Below are 16,467 nucleotides of genomic sequence, written 5' to 3'. Positions count from 1 at the left end.
GGAATGAACTTTACTGGTGCAGTTGGCAGTGTGATCAATGCAGACAAGAATAACACAACTGCCCATGAATAACTGGATGAGTTTGAAGACTATAGTAAAGAAAACACAGTGTGACACAGAAGAGTTTTATATACAAAGTCACTGGAAGTTCTGTTAAAAACTAAGATCTTATCAGCTAGAAACTTATCAGAGAAGAAAACACTGAGCATACTGCCTGGTTACAGATTGGTACTACAAGCACCGATTAGATTCAGCCATGAAAAAAACCAAAACTGCCCTACAATGCAAGGTTTTCTTCAAAGGGAGAAGGAAAAAAAAATCTGCAACATATACAGTAAAACTATGTAAAAAGTTCATTCTTTGCAGATCTGTTCACTCATATTCAAATGAGGTAAATGCAGAGAAAAGGTATGAAAATCATGGTATGGAAACCAGTAAGACGCTCCAAGAGAGCACAGTTTATCAAAGATAAAACTAGGACCTGACCTGTCATCTGAAACACACCAAGAGGTGAGAACAGAAGGTAAAATTATAGCTAAGGAGCATTACAACCACAAATCATATGTCAAAAGACTGGTGACAAACAAAGACTAGGAATTGTAATAAAATTTCAAATTTGATATTCACACAAATTTCCCAGTATTAAAAGTGTAAGCAATGCAACTAATTTTGGGGTCAAAACAGATATACTTCCACCAGCACTAAATCCTGTTTTCAGGTAGTATGCAATGGGACTCTTCCACCTGTTTCCATATATTCCTTAAACTATTTAAACATATATTCCTAAAACAGTCAACCAAGTCTCACAGACTTCAGGAACCTCAAGATTTAACAAGAAATTCGAAGGAGTCGACTACTTTGCAGAATTAAACAAGTATCACGATACAGGAAAATTTTTGAAGTATTATAATCCAACAGACATCCTGCTGAAACAGCAGTATAGCAGTCAGAGAATAAAAGCATAACTCAACTGTAGTCATTGGTACCAACAAATTTTCTTACTGTTTTCTACTCTTGGTTACTTTTCTCAATGACTTAAAATACCAAATGGCCCTCTGGTTCACAACAATAAATCCTCTCATGAACATACCCGTTTCAAAGAAAAGAGCAGACTTTAAAAAAAAACCAAATAAAACCAACAAATTAAACTAAAAGCAACTACATCCACCAGGCTGGGACTCTCATCCTGCAGTCAGAGTGACTACAGACATATTTGTTAGTAACTATGCAGCAGAAAATAGTTGTTTAAAAATTAAAAGTGTATAGTTGTGGGAGTACCAAACTTGGTTATCCCCCTGAAATGCATATAGGATAACATCAAAAGGTTATTGGGTAAATGGTTCCAAAGGAATGCAGTAAGAAAAGACTTTGCTTTTTTTGAAGGAAAAGGACCACATCCTTTCTATATACTGAAAAACTTACTAAAATTAGAATTTCACCTATGTTAATAAACCTTTTGTGTTTTCAACTGGGCATTTTAATTTCATGAAATTGTCATCATCTAAGGGATGCACATTTGTTTCCATGTGCTACAAAGTCTGGTGGGAATTTTCTTGTGAGAAATAGATCCAGCAAGTGCCCTGTGCACCCAAGGCCCACAGAATGTGCTTTACCTGGTTAATGTTATTTAATGGGGCCTGGAAAGCCAGGAAGACTTAATGATGAAAGTCACTGTCACTGAAACTGTTTATCTCAAAAGTTAGAAGTGTTAGCCTGAAAATGCTAACAAACAGGCTAACAAATAGGAAAAAGCAATTGCCTCATTTTGCAGCTGTGCTTATTTCCCGTCTCATTGCTTCATTGCACTGCAAGAACCCCAGGGAACTGGACATGCAGTTTATTCAAAGCACTGTTGTTGCTCTAAGAATATGAAAAAAATATCCCAGCTTCACTATGAGATGACCTTGATGATCTGTACAACATTTGTCAGAGACTAATAAAATCTGTAAAGATACTTGCTGATCTGATTGATTGCATTCTTCACTGCTCCAGTTACCTCAAACTAAATTGCCTGTCATTATAATGATGACTTTTGTAAGTGCAGTTTCTTAATTTTTTCCTCAGTCTCTCAACAGCTCTCTCACAATAGATTGAAAATGTTTATGGATCAATAACATACTAGAACAAAATACTGCACTGTAACAACAAGTATTTTTAATCTTTGTGCTTATGAGCTGGTGTGACAGAGCATTACCAGAGAATGCATTGTCTAAGGAAAAGGAAAACATGCAAACCTAGTTTGCACATACACAGTACCATAAACAGCCAGAGAATCCTGAAGATTATAAGTACTGTGAGTCATGTAATCCCAATGGACAAAAAAGACAATGGAAAAAAAATAATAAAGAAATTGTAATCAGTACATCTATTCTAGACACACCTGATCACAGACTGTCTGTTCTGCAGAGCTACTTGAGCGCACCTGACCTGTTTTTCCCTGACACTGAGTTCAGGTGCATCACACCAGAAACGACCCAGGAAAAGATTCAGAGCATTTAACTCACTGGGGCTCTAGACATGATAAAAATGTCTGTATTGCTTTCAATCTCTGAAAACAGCACATCTTAATTCATATAGGAAACTAGTTAATCAGGTCATGTTGACAGCGTACTGCAGAACAGGGTACTTGAGAAGCTACTATATTTCTTTACAGAGAACAGTTAATCTTCTACATAAGATCAGGAATTGTTCTCACTCACAGCCAGGTAACGAATGAATGTAACAGGTCCAAAAGGAAGTCTCCTCAATAATTCACAAAGGCAATGTTTAGAGACTTAACAGGAAAGAGGAAATTTCTCTGTAGATCAACTTTGTTCACTAAAAAGTGAGCCAAAAAGGAGGCAGCCTCCAACTGGAACAGGGTTGGACAGGTTCAGGGACCAAATGAGAATTACTGATTTGTACCAGCAGAAGGCAGCACACTATATTGTTACAAGCAAAACTGCCTGTGGTGGGCTGACCTTGACTGGCAGCCAAACACCCATTCAGCCACTCTCTCATAGCCTCTCCTCAACAGGATGGGGGGAAATAAGATGGAAAAAGTTGTGTATCCTGTTAAAGAGATCATTCATCAATTACTGCCACAGCATAAACAGACTCAACTCTTACATCTCTTCCCCTCCTTGAGTGGTGCTGGCGGACGGGGAATGGGCATTGAGGTCAGCCTGTACCAACTCCTCTCCATTCTGCTACTCCTTCCTCCCCACACTTTACCCTTACTCCATCCAGTGTGGGGGTTCATCCTACTGGATACTGTCTTTGATGAACTTCCCCAGCACCAGGCGCAGTCCTTCAGGAACTGACCGCACCAATATGAGTCCCACACTGGCTGTTCCTGCCAGAAAACCTGCTCCTGTGTTGGCTCCCCTTCACAGGCCACATCTTAAGGATGCTGCTGTGCCACATGCTCTCCATGGCTGTAGCTTCCTTCATTGCATTTCCAGAGGCATGGTAGAAACATGCTCCAAGTAGTCTTATCCAGGACCTGACCCTGGTGTCTGCAGGGTTGTTTCTCATACTTTTTCCTCACTCCTCTTGCCTCACTCTGCTGAGCAGCCATTTTTCCCCTTCCTTAAATACACTTTTCCAGAGGCGGCACAACCCGTCTGAGGGTCTCAGCCATGCCCTGCAGTGAATGAGCTGGAGCCAGATGGAAACAGCTGTGCCCAGTACAGGTAGCACAAGCCTCTGCTCTCATCACAGAGGTCACCCTGCAGAGACCCCATTGCCAGCACCTGACCAAAGACACCCACTACACTGACAAATGACCAAAAGACCACCTAGAAAAAACCCCAGTTGGAACTTGACTAGATAGGAGCAAGGTAAATATATTATACAGCGTATCTGAAGGTGGCAACTACATGCAGACTTCTTAATAGTGACTACTTCTAAATAACTGTGTATCATTACCTGAGACTCCAACACGTCGAGGTTCAAAAACCCATGCCCTGACACATACTTATGGATTCTAACACACAAAAGCATATATATATACACATATGTATATGTATGCTTATACTGCTAAAAACATATTACCTAGTTCTGTTTTTCATTAGCCAACCTACAGTTTTACTAGAAGTGCAGTCTGTGATACAGAGAGAGATTCAAATGCTTCAGGTCACAGACCTGATCTGAAGCAATGTCACGAAAGACTGACAATCTCTTTAATCCCACTCCTTTGCTTTTACCACTGAAGCACTGCTTCAGCTTTAAACATGTCTCTATTCAAATCCTAACATTCTATCCCTTAATATTTTCAACTATAAACTACAACTTCACATACTTAAATTAGGCTACTCTAAGGGTTAAAGTAATGTCTTCAGAAGCTAAACCCCACAAGAAAAAAAGTACAGTTACACACAAAACTGTGAACATCCACAGTATTAAAAATACCTGGTCTTTTAAGGTGATAATAATTTTCCACTTTTCAATAAATCTCACCACTCCCTCTTTCACATTTCTGAATTCCTGATTACATGAAGCTATAAGAAGGATTGCAAAGCTATATATAAAGTTGTAAATTAAACCTCAGACTAAGAAACACACATTTGGGATATAGATCTATAGAAATTTAACGTGTACGCACCATATTACAAAGCACATCACACATACACATATATATACATTAGCCAAGGCATATATACATTTTCAGACAGGTCAGCATACAGTTGAGGAATGCTTTGCTTTGTATTTGTTTTTCAAAGCCAAGTTCCTCTGAGGATCCAACTCTTTCTAACAGGATCACAATTTCAAGGAAGCTGCTGCCTCCATGCAGGCTACATAGAACTATGCTACAATGAAACCCCAGCAGGCACACAGACTATAAAGCACAGGCTAGAACAAAAACAGTCTCACCTAAAATCTGTATCTAATTTGGTCATATAAAAACAACAGAGTGAAAATACATTTACTATAAATACACTATTGCTGGTTTGCTCAACTTTTTTGAAGATCAAGTCACTTACCTTTTGTGTATTCTGTCCTAGTCATGTTACTTTGTAGAAACTTAAGTCATTCTTACCCTCTATGTATGTACCTTTCAAGTGCATGCAGGTAGCTGGTATGACTAAAAACCTGAAGCTCAAAGGTACAAATAGTTAAATAATTATTACTGCACTGATGGTATCTAAACAAGACCATACTGTGCTGCAATGAGACTGCTCAGAAAACTCACAATAATTTTCTGATTAGTGAGATTCATCAACACAAGTGATAATTTTGAACTGACTTAAAAAAACCCAGTACTATTCTCTTCCTGTAATTAGATTTGAATGGATACCCAAATAGATGCCTTAGACAAAAACATGAGAAATCTTCCACTTCAGAAAGACATACTGCTGTAAACAAATCAATCATGCCTCCTTTCACTGCTGCAGATAGAAGGTGGAAGAACACAGATTTCTTATTTGTAAAACTTAGACCAAAAGACATGATACTGCCTCAGCGAAGGATTGAACTACTTTCTCACCATCATTAACCAACAGTGAGGAACTAGAAGTAACAATCAAGCCCTTCTTTGGAAAAAAAAAATTCATCCCCTCATTCTTAAAATCAGCTGGAAGTGCTTATATGATAAACTTAGAAGGATTTTCTTATCTGAATTTAGACCCCTTCTGCAGTACTAAATTGTTTCTGGGAAACAAAATATGTTCTATGAAACTATGAAGCGATGTCTTGTACTATCTTTCGTATGTATTCACATTTTGAACACACAGTTCTCATGTGTGGAAAATACAAACTTCATTAAGAACTAATTTTTTTTTTTTTGGTGTTGCTTCCTGTCTCCCCATCTGCAGCTTTTCAATTCTTAAAGGCAGCTTATAAAAAAGGTGGGAACAGAGTTTCAAGTAGGGGCTGTTGTGATAGGACAAGGGGTGATAGTTTTTACCATTTACAGAGGGTGGATTGATAGATGTAAGGAAGAAGTTTTTTATTATGTATTTATTGTGTATTTTTTAAACACATCCAGGGAAGGTGACTCAACCACCTCCCTGGGCAGCCTGTTCCAGGCCCTGACAACTCTTTCAGTAAAAAAATTTTTTCTAATATCTAATCTGACCCTGCCCTGGCACAGCTTTGTGCCATTTCCCCTTGTTCTATCTCCTGTCACCTGGCTGAAGAGGCCATCACCCACCTCTCTACAACCTCCCTTCAGGTAGTTGTAGGTGGTGATAAGGTCTCCCCTCAGCCTCCTCTTCTCCAGGCTCAACAGCCCCAGTTCCCTCAGACGGTCCTCATATGATTTGCTCTTCAGCCCCTTCACCAGCCTGGTTTCCCTATGCCTCCATTCCTGGAGACATTCAAGGCCAGGCTGGACGGGGCTCTGAGCAAGGCATTAAAGATTTAAGAAATAATTTGTAGTCACAACTTTTAAATAATGTCACCAGTAAAACTTTCTTCATTATGCAGCTACATAAAAATATGCTAAGTAATGTTATTTACTAAAATCAAATAAAATTGACTAAATTTTTTTCTAATCTTCCTTAATATTATCTCTTTACAAAAAATGAAATAAAGATTAAAAAAGCATTTAATAAACGTAACCTTAAGTATATAACAGCATATTAAAGAGCAGTATTACCAATAACCTAACCATTCTTCCACACATAGTCAGCTATAATTAATATTATGAAACAAAGGCACAAAAATTCTTTCTTCTGCTTTATGTAATACCAGTGTAATACTATTCTTCTTTAGATAAATATGACAACAAAACAAAAATGAATAAATGAAGGCAGTCTTTGGCCTGGGAGTCCTCCACTGTGAACAGCATTGTGAGAATTTATTACACGATGCCCCTACAAACTCTCAAACAATGTTTTCACAACCAAGTCACCTGTGAAAAGCTTGCTCAATAATTTCCATCTTTTGCTACTTGTTCTTCATATTGGGTTTTTTCTCACTTTACTGCACAATTAATCTGCCAGAATTTGTGATGCTGTTTTCTTCATCTGAATGTAACTTCCCCATTGTAGTTTTGCACTGCTCGGTTCTGCTGGAGGAGGGGGTGCTGCAGGGATGGCTTCTGTAAGAAGCAGCCAGAAGCTCTCTGCAGACCCCACAGAGCAAACACTAGCTGGGTCAAGGCCAGAGTCATTGCTGACTGAGGCCAAGCCCATCAGTGATGGTCACAGTGCCTCTGGGAATCACATTCAGGAGGAAAAAATGCAAGCAGCCGCTTTTTGCCACCAGAGAAGGGAGTGAGAAGTTGTAAGAAACTGTGCAGACACCAAAGACAGATAAGAAGGGAGGTGAAGAAGTTGCCCCAGGTGCTGGAGAGAAAAATGCTCCTGCAGCCTGTGGAGTGGGTGTCCCCCCTCAGCCCATGGAAAAGGCCAAGACCTGTGGAGAGGCCCCACGCTGAAGCAGATGGAGACATGCGGAAGATGCTGTGACCTGTGTTGTAGCAAGCCCCTGCCAGCACTTGCAGCCAATGGAGAGAGACAGACACACAGAGGTGCGAGAGAGATCTGCACCTGAGCACGTCTGCTGAGGGTAAAGGATTGTTACTCCATGGAGGACCAGGCTGGAGTGGTCTGGGCTCCAGAGACTGAGAGACATTTTGTGATTTGTGACTGCACCCCACAGAAGTGGCCCGCACTGGGGCAGCTGGTGAAGACACAAAGCCCTGCAGAAAGTGACTCACATTGAAGAAATTTGTGGAGGACTGTCTCCCACAGGTGGGACTCCATGCCACAGCAGGGGACAGGTGTCAGGAATGCCACACACACCCCCCACCCCCCCAACACACACCACCCCCCCCCGGCTAGGACGGAAAACATCTCATGAGAAACTGACTGAAACCCCCATTCCCTGCCCCTCCCTGTGCCACAACGGGGGCAGAAGGGATCGAAATCATGACTCAAATGAAGTCTGCTAAGAAGGGAGAGGTGGGGGGAGATGTTTTAAGATCTGGTCACAGTTCTCATTACCCTACTCTGGTGTCACTGGGTGAGCAGTGTAGTGTAACGAGAGAGTTTTCTTTCCTTTATTATGGACTCAATGATCTTAAAGGTCTTTTCCAACCTTGTAATTCTGTGATTCTGTTGAGTCTCTTTTTCCCATGATGCTAATTGCAGAATGATCTTTCCCTGTCCTTCTCCCAACTCTCAATAGATACTTTCTCCCCTGTCCAGCTGAAAATTGGAGTGATAGAGCGGCTTTGGTGGGCATCTGTACTCCAGCCAGGGCTAAACCACCACAGACTTTTTACTGGATGTGATCTTGCCTCCAGTGTGTACTCCAACCTTGCCATTTTTCAAATATTCTTATCATACAATTCCCTGCTTCCCCTTCTTCTTTAAGTCTCTTTCACAGATTACATGGATTCAATTTTCTTTACTGTACATTTTTCCTTCTTTGCAAAAGCTGTTTTGTTTTACTTATTTCTTTGAAATTATGTATACAAAGAGGTGGAAGGGATTTATGTTGTTGGTTTGAGGGAGAAATGAATGTCCTTAATTTTTTTTTTTTGTTGATTTGCAATATGTAATGGCCACTTACTGACAGGTGCTCGTAATGCAAGATTTTACACCAGATCTTGTGGACTGTGGGTAGCCCTGTGTGAGTTGGGACTTTATGGTCCTTATGGCTCCTTTCCAATTCAGGATATCCTATGATTGTATGACTACTCAGAACTACCTCAGTGGTTACATCTCCTCTTGCACTCTCCATAACCAGGTCCTGTGTATTACTGACAGCCTATAAATCTCAGTTTGGTTCTTGTCTCCCATGACTACTGTACTTCAAGACCACTGTGTTTCTTGATCTTTTATCTCTTTCACTATATTATATACACCCAGTGACACTATTCTTGTCAAGTTCTAGGTAACCAGAAATTATACTCTGTTGTTCCTGTTTGGGCCTAGTATGTCTACCTGTAAGAATTCTAATTGTTCAGCTAATAATTTTGTTAAATCTGATCCAAACCTAAAATCTCTTAGCATGTACCACTACGTTCCTCACTTGATTGCCATCCTTCCCATCTAGGTTAGATGATATTGATTACATCTAGGTCTTCATTTATGGAACTTTATATGAAGCAAAATACATACAGGGTTAGTTTTCCTTAAAAAAAATTAGATGCAATGGAATGCAGCATACTTATAAACTAAAAGCCTTTGCTTGCTAAATGGTATAACAGAAGTTAAATTAATAGGCATATAGGAGTATTTACTTAGTACTGCTAGGTTTAGAAACGATGATCTAAACCAAATTTCTTGGAATTCATCACAATGCTAAATACAAATAAATATATAATCAATGTAATTTTTTCTAAAATATAAAATAAACATATGATAAATATAGATAAAAGAATCATTCTGACCTATTTTCAAGTGTCTCTCCAAGGACCTTTAATTTTTTCCACCCCCCACCTTGAGTGTTGCCCACCTAAACTTTTTATGAAAACTTTTCTAAAAATAATCCAGGCATTCAAAAAATGTTCACTATTCCAAATACATTATGAATAAGATGTATTTGCAACATGAGCTTAGATTCATAAAACCCCACTTTAAATTTAAAAATAGATCGCTGCCCCATCTCGAACTTCACACAGAAATAGCACCCAGTACAATTCTTGCCAACAAACTAAACTTCCTAAGCTTGCACAGAACTGCTGGACATCAAGGTTAAAGATAGCTTCCCTTCAACTGCATATAAATGCAAATTCAAACTCATGAAACAGCTTTGTACTAACAGGAAGTAAAACGCTTCATCTGCAAATATATAAGGTCTATATCGGAAAAAAGTATGTTAATCTACCTTGTAAAACCTCCTTGAAAATGGACATACTATGAAAAGTAATCGTTCCTTACTAATGTTGCATTCATGCTTCAAAACTTCAAATGAATAAATATACTTATCATTACTATACTATTTTTAAACTGACATAAAATATTTTTGGAACATTACTACAATATCATGACTGTAATTTCTATTTCCTATTTTCAGAAAATTGAATAGGTTAACTTCAGAAGGGGCAAAGTCATTTGCACTAATGTAAGAACAGAAAGCATGCAGTGGCTTTATAAAATTCAAATCTTCCTTACAAATTATTAGTTTCTGATTGAAATTCTGTATCCTCTATTATGCTACGAAACACAAAGTTTTCAAACAAAAATAGTCTTACTTAGAAAAACTATTTTTGTTCTATTAATAGTCTGAGGTAACTGAACATAAAAACCCTACTTATTTATTATTCATTGATAAAGATTAAGACTTTGATGCAGTTCTAAAATGTCAGTAGTAGGGGAAAAATCTCCATAGATTCCTCTGTCACCTAAAAGGACAACACATCATTTTCATGCCTTTGTTGGCACAATCAAGTTGTCAGCTGAGACTTAATGCACTAATGTTGAACGATTCTTGGAAGCACCCAAATACACTGCAGTAGTCATTAACTTCCTTCTTTCTCATTAAGAGAAGAAATACATACATACCTACCACAGATATAGCTACCCAAAGAAGGGAAGGCCTTTTAAAGCCATGATCTGGATCTTACATTTCTGGATAAACTTGAGTTTCATAAGAGAGAAATAAAACTTCAAAAATAGTATTTACACTTGGTAAATCATGATTAGAAATATTAAAGAAGAAAAATCAACATAGACTGAACATAAACAGAAGATTTTGGGAAGCAAGGGGTAGTGGTATCCTTCCTTCTTTTTGAAATTTTCTATTAGCTAATGTGGAAAAAAAAAAAAAAGAAAAAGTAGTCTGTTGCATCTCTTACTGAAAATACAGCTAAATAAAAATGCAGACAATGTTAAAGTCCTTCTGTTAAACAGACCAACTACCTCCCAGCAAAGGAATCCCATACCTGGCTTGTGTTTTAGTCCAGAAAATTCAAGCACATCATCCAGAGGAAGAAATATCAGCAAAAGAACCTAAAACTGTGGGTGGAAGGATGGTGTAAAAAGTATTTTTCAACATGTCAATGAGCATCTTTTATGAATGGCACAGTGAGTAAAGTACACTGTGAAGAACTCCAGCTATGTCCTTATTCTTCTAACAATATTAAATTAAATTTTTCTCCACCTCAGATTTCAATTTACAAGGCAGAAGTTATATACGGGGTTTTCAGGGAAGCATTATAATGAAAAAATTGATAGTCTTGCTTATTTTTTTCAATCACATGTTTTTCTGCTAACATTAAATAAACTGTGAATATTATGTCATCTCATTCCAAATAATCAAAAAACCACCAACATGCAACAGAAAATCCCAGCTTTCTAAAACTAAAGTGCTTGACTATTACAAAAATAAAAGAACATCTACTCCAGGAAGAAACATTTTTTACCAGGTGCAAATGACTTGGAGTCATGCAACTGGATATGAACTTGCAGCGTTTCAATCTATTTTATAGTGACCTAGGAATGAAGAAAAGTATTGTACTAACATCCACATTTTCATAATTTAAAACAACTTCCAAGCCTTATATTTTCACTGTACTATTTCAATGTTCTCATTTCTTGACAGAAGTCTTACTTTTGTAATTCTACTGACTGAATTAAAGATTGTTCAGCAGTCACCCCGCCTTAGGAAATACATTCATAACAGACGACTGGAAGGAGAGACATACTGCACAATCATATCTGAAGAATCAAGTCCTTTCAAGTAACATGTTTTTAAGAATTTCATCAAAATTCAGATACTTGAAATCAAATTTGTAATGAAAATATTAGCTGTGAGGAAAACTAGAAAAAAAAAGCAATTAGAAAAGATCTAATCAATTAGTCTGAGCTTCTAAATTTAACTAAAGACACTTAATCTTCATTACTAGGATAACTCCAAATCTAATTGTTCTGTTCTTCAGAAGGAGGAAAATATTAATTACCAAAGCAGTCCAATTTTTTGTTCTTTTTAAAGCTGAAATATCCGTAGGTTAACAGAAAAGTTACTTTTATTAGTCCACCAATAATAAGCTAGCTTACTATGTTTTAGAGATATCCATTTCAGCCACAGAATTAGCCTTGTTTCTTATTTTTTATGCAACTCTTAGTTACAAGTGACAAAATCAGGAAGAAGTGACAGTACAATGGCAGAAAGCAGAACAGTCTTTAGTGCATTCAACATGTTTGTTTCTACAAGCAATCACAGACACCTGAAGTCACAGTGAAAATGGCAGGCTGCAAATATATTAGTAGGTAGGTAGACAGGTAGGATGGAGGTGAGACCGGAGGTGAGGTGGTTAAAATTGAGAGTACCACAAGACAGAGACTCAAAACTACAAATATCCCTACCATTCTCTTCCTTATCCTCAGCTTTTTTTGCTTAGTGTGGTGGTATATGATATGGAAATAAAATATACGAATGTATCAGCTATGTCCTCTCCTACCCTCTTACTGACCCCCTGCTAACTGACCTTCAGGAGGAACAGGGTAGGACATAAAGCCTCAATGCTATGCAAGCACTTGTTCACAACAGCCAGAACATTGATGTGTTACCAACACTGCTCAGCCACAAAAGCAAAGCTCCACACCGCATGGGCTGCAATGAAGAAATCTAACTCCACCCCAGGTAGACTCCAAGAGCACCTCACTGGGGGCAGCCATCAAACTCATCCTTCCCATTACGTGCATCCAAATATTAGACTTGGTTACCACAAACAGTGTAAGAGATGAAAATGGCCTACTGACCTTTTGGTTTCATGCCTTATTCTAGAACCTAAAACTTAACTTATTTCCATTATAGTATTTGAACGTATTCAAATTAACCTTCCTAACGTACTGTTATTTACCATTAATGATTTTTATAAAAAGCATTGCTGCAACATTCTAGCCCTGAAGTAACTTAAGATCCTCAATAACTATTATTTGTCAATCACTTACACTTCTGCAGCATCTAATGATTAATTTTCAGGGTTTTTCTTGATATTTATCTGCTTAGCAGAGCTTAAGTCAACAAACCGTACAATTGATCTGGAACCTTTGACAGCTTCTCACTCAACTGTCACAGTTTTCTGATTTGTGTCAAAATTTGTTTGCTCAAACCCTGACAGATGACAAGAAGGTTTGAAGAGCTATGTCTATGGCAAAATGCTGCTCTAATCGGGAAAATACATACTTTTGAATCATTGCAATAAAGATTTGTGAGCATGCTAATACTGAGCATTATACCTGTTGCCATAGATAACTCAAAGCATGTAGTTCAGTAACACCTGCCACACACCTTTACCTTATCATCAAGCAATCATCAACTTATCATTATCACATCTTCCAACAGACCTCCTGTCAAAGAAATATCCTGCATTTCTGAAAGCCTCTATCAGAATTTGATTATTTGTTCTGAACCTTGTCATCCTCTCATGCATATGAAGTTAAAAGCCATTTTCTATCTAATATTTTGTTTCAGAACCATAAACATCAAACTCATTTAAGGTGATGTGGAACCTAAGAGCCTGGAGAACAGAAGGCTCTGGGGAGACCTTACAGCAGCCTTCCAGGAGCTAAGGGGGCTTACAGGAAAGCTGAGGAGGGATCTTTATGAGGGAGTGTAGTGACAGGACAAGGTTAATGGCTTTATTCTAAAATATGGTATATTTTGATTAGATATTAGGAAGAAAATTTTCACTCAGAGGAAGGTGAGGCACTGGCACAGGGTGCCCAGAGAAGCTGTGGCTGCCCCCTCCCTGGCAGTGTTCACGGTCAGGTTGGATGGGGCTTTGGGCAACCTGGGCTAGTTGAAAGTCTCCCTATCCATGGCAGGGGGGTTGGAACTAGATGATCTTTGAGATCCCTTCCAACCCAAATTGTTCTGTGATTCTATGAAAAACAGCTGGGAGGAGGACCTCAAGAAACATAACTAGGATAGCCATCTATGCACTCTCTGAACTCCACTCAGGTATTTCTAAACAGAAAACACCTGTCTCATAACAAAGCTGTGCTTTTAAAACCTAATGTTTAATGCAATTTTATACAAGGAAAAAAATAACATATGCAAAATAGAGGCACCCCATTTCCTTTCTCTAGAAAAATCAAGGGGTTTTTTTCCCCTCAGAAATGGAAATAGGAAAAAAAGTGACACAAAACAAAGTATTAATTTCTAAGGGTTCTGACAAACACAAGTATTTTAAATCTTCTGAGTATGAATTATCTGGATTATAGACACTCTATTGTTTGCAACAAAACTCTTTAGTGACCCCAAGAAGATAAGCATAACCACTCTCTTGTACTAGACCTCTTCTTTTTAATTAAAAAAAAAATTGAAAAATTTGAAAAATCTGTGCCATAGACTAATATAATTCCTCATTCTGGATATAAATTAGATTCTATTACTATTTTAAAATGTTGTAGAACTTTCAGTCAAAATATGCTAAAAAATGAAACCAACATTTAAAATATTTCCCCTGAACTGACCCAGAAATAAAGCAGTCCTTTTCCCTCACAACAGCAAGTATCACCTCTTCATGAGGGATCTGATCTCACAAAATGCTCCTGGCATGAATATGAAGACAAAAAACCCAACCAAACAAAAAAAAGAAATTAGATTCCTTTCTGGCCCTATTTACAAACCACAGAATACCAGCCTACAGCATGTTAACACTATGATGGCTCTTGGAAGATTTTACAATGGTAGAGGCTCCTAATTCTATTGAAGATCATCTGAAAGTTAGATTATCCTGAAGTATTCCTAAACTGGGACACATTTAGCTTTGTCTGCTTTTCATTACCATTCCTTTAGAATATAAAATAATGAAAATCACAAAAACAATCCCACTCAGTAGGAAAAAATATGTTGGAAAATTCTCTACTTAAAAAACTTAATGCCCATCTTTCAGTAGCAGACTTTTTATACTCTTCTCCAAACTGCTACTGAAGTGAAGCTGAAACCATCTTGTCATGCTTGCTGCCAACCTGGTCACCCTAACTGCTCTATCCTTTAGACTTAACCCTCTCCCAACTTCCTCCTTATTTCAACAATTTTCTTTTTTTTTTTTTTAAATTAGTCAGTTAATATTCATGGCACACTTGCATCTGTGAGTGATTTTAATAAAATGAAGTTCTGAAGTAAGAAATGGAAAATACGATCTTTTAAATTAAATATTGTATCATGGTATGCCTGTCAAGGCAGCTAAAAAAGGTTACATATACAATCTTAAATTAGGTTTTCATAATTTTTGACCAGTCAACTTTGCAACTAAAGATAGGATTTAGTACTAAACACATTACATATCCGAAGTATGCAGACATTTTAAGCATTGTTGTAATTACGTAAAGAATCCCAAGTTGTTATTTGTCAGATTTACACAGCGTAAATATATTGTAGAGCAGTGAAATAACTAGTACCACCAATCCCTCTGACTTCATATAACAACCATATGTTGGACTAACATTGTATAATTTTCTCTAGACTATTTTAAATATCTTCCTAGCCACACCTGTCTGCTATTTCTATGAGGTTGGTAAAGGGAAATGTAAAAGGATTCTTCAGATACGCTCATTCATGTTGTCAAACAATCAGCAACACACAGCTAGGTTCTCACCATCAATGTTATAAATTAATACACTGTAATTTTTGAAGCACAGGTTAGAAAGTTAAATGCACATGACACAAGATCATGTAAAAAATAGAATTTACACTAATCTACTAGTTTACCCTAGTCCACCACCAATATATTTCATATCTCACGTTCATAATGTGATACACTGAGAAGTTATTACACTTTCTTTAATTGCTGTTTAAATACCTCCTTGTTATATGCAATATGTTTAATTAGAAATGTGCACAGCCTAGTGCAAATTTCACACTGACTTTCACTGCTGTTGAATTATTTTAAACATAGAAAGAACTGACTCAAGCTTTATTTTAAGCAAAACAAGAACAAAAAAGACATACTGACATAGATGTTTAGAATACGCCATAAAAATGCTGAAACATTTCCTCATTACAAGATTTTTTTCACTGTTAATGTTATACTTAGTATAGGACTTATTTCTTCTCCACCCTCCAAATCTTACTCAGAATGACAATATAATTGCTATCAAAGACAAGTATCTTGATAGGTCACCACTGAAAGCCTTGAATTAAGAAAGCTGTTCTCAAAGATAGAAGAATCAAGTTACAGTTTTTGAAAACTAAAAGACCTTCAGTAGTTTAACAGCAGATAAAATTTTAATGTAATATAAATTCTAATGTTTACTCATTGCCTTAATCTTCTTTGTCTTGCTTTTTTTCCTGTTGTTTTCTAAATAACTATAGTGTCTAAATATGTTTCCTAATTTTGGTGTGTTTTGTTTCGTAAGTATTTAGTGACAATATTATTTATAGTGGTTGTTCAGCTTTAAGTGTCCAACTGAAACCCTGGGTTTACCTAACCCTGGGTTAGACTATGAAGAGAACGTCCAATGACGGGACAAAGAGGTTCAGGCCCCTTGATCTTGAATCAGCTACACATCATGCTACACCAGCCCTTAAAGCTGAGAGCAGCCTTGTGTTTGCTTCTAGCTACATTATTGGGTAGCTTTC

The 16,467-nt window shown here is 37.5% G+C and overlaps 1 protein-coding gene across 1 annotated transcript in view; it reads right to left on the bottom strand.

Moving 5' to 3' along the window:
- FBXL17 (F-box and leucine rich repeat protein 17) overlaps nt 1-16,467 on the bottom strand; it is a gene marked incomplete at its 5' end in the record, with an annotated part of 308,442 nt that overhangs the window by 236,530 nt on the left and 55,445 nt on the right. The window lies entirely within an intron of this gene.

Source organism: Gallinula chloropus, assembly GCF_964237585.1.
Source record: "Gallinula chloropus genome assembly, chromosome: Z".
Lineage (NCBI taxonomy): Eukaryota > Metazoa > Chordata > Aves > Gruiformes > Rallidae > Gallinula > Gallinula chloropus.
This window is presented reverse-complemented; position numbering and strand designations above follow the sequence as displayed.